This window comes from Galeopterus variegatus, unplaced genomic scaffold (genome assembly GCF_000696425.1).
Source record: "Galeopterus variegatus unplaced genomic scaffold, G_variegatus-3.0.2 Scaffold7326, whole genome shotgun sequence".
NCBI classification, from domain to species: domain Eukaryota; kingdom Metazoa; phylum Chordata; class Mammalia; order Dermoptera; family Cynocephalidae; genus Galeopterus; species Galeopterus variegatus.
The window spans coordinates 99435-105117 of NW_007733437.1; positions in this window are offsets into that span (position 1 = coordinate 99435).

Below are 5683 nucleotides of genomic sequence, written 5' to 3' on the forward strand. Positions count from 1 at the left end.
CAAGGTCAGTTTTTTAATGCCAAATTCTGGGCCTTTATTCAGTTACCAGGGTTGAATTCCTTGGGAAATTTAGGGGCGTGCTTCAAAGTGGAATTGAGATTTAAACAAGTCTTCTAAGTACCTTTGCTCTCACTTTCTATGTAGCATATCCAATCAAAAATTTAGAGCCATCACTGTGGAAGTAAAGGCCAACAAGACTTATGTCTGAATGAAATGGGTAAGGGAACTAAAAACCAGAAAAACATTAAGTGTTTTAGAGAACAGAAAAAATGGAAAAACAGAGAAAGACAGACAGACAGAAAAAGAGAAGCATTCAATTTATTTAACCAATAAAAAGTTTGGGAATTTCAACTACATGAAATTAATGAGTTAATTTTTTAAAATTTTTTTACAGTAAAAATAAGCAAGAACACTATCAATTCCAGCTTCGCTTTTGAGCTTACAATACTGTAGTACTTACACATAAGAAGAAATAAAAACTCCAAAGCAACAAAGTGGAGGTGGCCACTTCCAAACCAAAGCATGTCTTTTCCTGAAAAAACATGAGAAACTTGAGTTAAGATGCTATAATAGTCATCGGGGCTGCTCACACAAATATTCTAATTTCCTCTCCTTTCAAGCACATGGAAAGATTATAGTTTCCAAATGATATGAATTTAGCTGTGCCCATGTGACGTACATGGACTGATGAAATGTAGCAAATGACACATCTGTGATGTGTACTTTCTATATGGAAATTTAAGTGCCTGTGTTAGCTTTACTATGTTCTTTTATTATTTCCTTATCTATCAGGGATCAATAATTTCTCTGTCTGAAATTCCAGACAGAGCTGGGTCCTAGAGTGAGGGAACAGTGGAGAAGTTTCTGCCAGTCAACCCAGATTGATATGTAGCATGAATAACAAATAATAAATAAACATTCCTGTTTAAGCCACTGGGATTCTTGGCATGTTTGTTACAGAGCCTAGCCTCCCTACCCTGCCTGATACATACAAACAAAGTGCAAATATTCAAGGCTGATCAAGGCACAGATTGTAGTGGCTGTAGCAAATAATTGGTTCTAGGTAATTGAAGATTTATTAGAAGTTGATACATTGTAAAAGATAAGTTTTGCTCTTCTACTTTCTACCTGTAAGATTTTGGCCATCTTATTTTTCCCAGCATAGTTTTTCTGATGATTAAATGATCTATTATATGTAAGTGTTGGGCAGAAAATAGACAGTCAACACATTTTAAGACTTTTTTCCCTATCCCTTATGTAACCATACAAGTCTCCAAAGCCTTTGACTTTGTTCACCTTTTTATTAAAAATTAGTTATTTGACAAATTAATATTAAAACATCAGGTTATATGCAATATTAATCAAGGTATAAGCAATCATTGGGAGAGGAATAAGACTGAATGAGATTTATAAACTATAAGTACAGATTTAAGTACAGATTTCCTAATAAGTGTTACATGAACCAACTGCAGCAATAAAACATTCACAGTGAAATTTTGAGTCCAATGTGTAAAATAAGAACTAAGTTGCGAGAAATAATTTTCTGAACATAGAGATCCTTTAGGCTGGTGGATAATTCAGATTTTTATTTTTTATTTTGTTTTTGTTTTAATTAACTGCGGTTGGTACATGTATGCTCTTTACTGGATGCTTCAGATGTTTTTCTCTGTACTCTATAGCCACCCTATGTGACTATCAGTCAGGAGAGACTAGGTTAGGCCTTGGTAAAATACACACACACACACAAATGCCCATACCCCTACCTCTAAATCTTAGTGATTTAAAAGAAATATTCTTGGAGACGAATGCCATTGAATACAATGTAATTCCATACACAAAATACAGTGAGTCTATATATTAGTGATAACAGCAATGTTAAATATCATATGGAGAGTACGATTGGGCAAAATGATTATTACCATGTAGCTTCACAACAGCATTGCATGAAAGAATATAGAAATTTGTGTCTTTTCAATCCCACCGCTATAGAGATTATCTTCAATTGCTGCTGGTTCTGCTAATGTGTATAAACACATTCTAAACGGGAGTTCTTGCTGGAATAATCTCACGATTCTTATGGTTCTTATGCAATCTCTATGGTTGCAGCTGGAGTGAACTCATGGATCTTAAATTAGTTTTTTTCATATAAAAACTTTAGCAAAGGTGTTCTAAGCTACAACATATTGAGTCTTGGAATAAAATCAAAGATTAGGTTGACAAAAATGATCAGATGAACTCTTCTGACAAGATGCATCAGTCATTTGGTTACTTACCCTGACAGAATGGACCTAATTTACCAGCTGTTTTGACATCATACATACCTCTCTTAGTTGAGAATATTCCAAACTCATACTTCATTTGAACAATTTCCAGAATCTACTTAAAAAGTAACACATTATTACAGCTTTCTGTAACTTACAATGTCTTTGGAGGCATGCTCATTTTCTACAAAGTTTATGGAAAATCCATTAATAAATTAGGCCCTATCTATTAAAAATAAGCACTGTTTTTAGATCAAAGTGAGAAAGATTGAAGTGCAGCCTATATTTTGTCCTCTGAGTTGTTTCTGGGTATGTGAACAATGATTCGTGTAGAATGCTTAAGAATGCCTTTTCACATAAATTACACCAACATATTTGCTGTGGGTTAAATATCTTAAGAAAAGAACCCTGAAGTTTTAAGTATTGAAAGCTTGACCTCCATTGTAAGAGTGTTTAGAGGGTAGGGAATCTGATTATGGTATTTGAAAGGTGGGGCTTTAAGAGGTGATTAGATTGTGATGACTGTGTACTTGTGAATGGATTGATCCATGCATGGAGTAATGGGCATGGTCCTGATGGCTTTATAGGAAGGGCAATTAAGAAGGTTATTTCTCTTCCTCAGCCCACTCTTGCCATGTGACACCCTGCGTCGCTCTAGACAATTTCCACCAAGAACAAAGCCCTCACCAGATATGCCCCTTTCCCAGCCTCCAAACTGTAAGAAATAAATTGTATTTCTTTATAAACCCAGTTTCAGGTGTTCTGTAATAAGCAACAGAAATGGACTAATACAGAAAATTGGTACTGGGAGTGGGGCGTTGCTAATAACAAATACCTGAAAATGTGGAAGCCACTTTGGAACTGGGTATGGGCAGAGGTTGAAAGAATTTAGAGGAATTGGCTAGAAAAATCCTAGGTTCTGGTAGGGCTTAGAATACAAGAAGACCAGGGAAAGCTTGGAACTTCTCAGGAATTGGCTAAGTGGTGGTGACCAGAATGCTGATACAAATGTAGACAGTAAAGACATTCTGAGGAGGTCTCAGATGGAAATGAGGAAGAGCTTATTAGAAACTGGACCAATTACATGGTGACCTCTAGGGCTATCATTGTTGGGACATACTTATGCTAAAAAAAGAAAAAGTGCTGTTATTTATATAAAACTTAAATTTAATTGGGGTTTTACATTTTATCTGGCAAGACTGGTGACAATATAGTCACCAAATATAGCAGTGGTCAAGTTAAATAACTGTCAGTATTTTTTCTGTTTTGTCTGGCTTGAAATGAATTATTCATTTGTGCTGAGCAGTGTGCAAGCAATAATAAAGCCAAATCCACATTTTTGTGACATCCCTGACAAACTGCTGCTATATTAAAAAAAATAAATTACAAGTCCTATATTGTTCAGCTGCACATCTCTCATCCCTATTTTTGAGGCATTTCAATCAACCTTGTGATCTTCACCAAGTGATAAGATATTAAAGGTATATTTTATCTGCCCTGAAGTAGCATTGATTTTGAAACTGTGAGATCCTCTAATTTTTTTTCAGATAATGGTCAAACTGGCCATTTGGGTTATAAATTAGGTTTTTCATGGCTAATGTACTTCACATCGGCACTTATTATACAAGCAACAATTATGTCATCACAAGGCTCTGGTACAACATGAAGGGAGGGTAAATGTCAGGATTGATGATGATGGCTCAGAGCCAGCTCATTAAAGGCAGTGGTGTGAGTAATATAACTGTGTTGCTTTGGAAAGAGCCGAATATGTATTATCCACCTATCAGTGCACCAAAGCAGCATCATAAACATAGATCTCTAACTGCAGCCCATTTAAATGATGAAAGGGTGTATATTAATCTATGAAATAGATTTTACCCTGGGGGAAAGATTGTTCTCTCTATTTATGAAAGCTAAAACATTCAGTGCACAGAGAAGCACTTATCAGATGAGCATCCACAGTATGCAGATGCATTTTACTAATGCTTCCTGCTAAGATAAACAGGCTATAGTCATAAAAGATACTACCACAATTTGCTAGAAATAAAAGAACTAAAAAGAGCAACATGTAGGCAGCTTTTTGTAAAGCACGGAGAGTAAATATTCTAAATTGTTGGGCCTCTGTGTTTGATATATTTAATTCAAAAGTCATTGATAAAACATGAAAATAAATATATACAAATATATTTATATATATATATATGTGTGTGTGTGTGTGTGTGTGTGTATATACACACACACATACACATACACACACACACAAACACACATTCTACACCAAAATAGCTGAGTATTTTTTTTTCATACTTAGTATTCCCTAAGGGTAAGTTAGTAATTCTTTGGCAATTAGTGTTCGCTTCAGATCCACCTTTATTTTCAGGATCATAGAACCCCATTACTATTTTTCAGTTTGGGAAAATTATATAAATATGTGAGTGGTTTCCTATTATTTGCACTCATAAAGAGATGGAGAAATTTTAGTCTACATGCATAACTTCAAAACTTACCAAGAGAACTCAGCAGCCCCTTTTCCATGGTTCATACCTTTCAGGTATTTTTAGACCAAAGTATCTTGTCTATTAAAACATCATCCCGTATGTCAGAAGTTAGAGAATTTTTTCCCAGTAGGTTTCTGGGCCCATCTCCTACTTGCTGATACCCAATTTATATATTTCAGGGGAAAATTACATTTGAAATTTTTAAAAAAGGAAAGTAAAAAATAACCACTTATATTTTAGGGCAGGGATGGGGCTTTAAATACTCTCACATATGTTGTCTTTCTGAATATCTCTACCTATTTTCTAAATATAAAATTGCGTTTAAAATATAAAAAGGAAAGTAAGAAATAACCACTTTTATTTTGGGGCAGGGGATGAGGCTTTAAATATTCTCACGTACATTATCTTTCTGACTAACTGTAAAAGATCAGTTTACTTACCTGCATTTTTCAGACTGCAAAACTAAAAATGCCAGAGATTATGCATGTTGTGTAATGTATCCAAACTGAGAAGTGGCAGAGAACATATCTGAACCTGAAACTTCTCATTTTAGGCAGGTGCCTTTTCACAGGACCTCTGCTGCCCTATGCAATGGAAGGAAGATGACATCCAGCAGAGGTCTGACTTCCAGGTAAGCCTGACTCCATCCACATAATCTTCTCCCTAAAAGAGCATTTGCAACATCTCAAACTTGTTCGTCAGTCTTGTTGGATGATATTTGCTGTGGTCCCTGACAAATGCAGGTGTTGCCCATGTGATAGTATTAAGAAGTGGGTACTTTAAGAGGTGATTAGCCCACAAGGGCTCCTCCTTTGTGAATGGGATTAAAGTCCTTATAAGGCATCACACAGAATTTACTAGCTTGGGCCGGCCCCTGGCTCACTCGGGAGAGTGTGGTGCTGATAACACCAAGGCCCCGGGTTC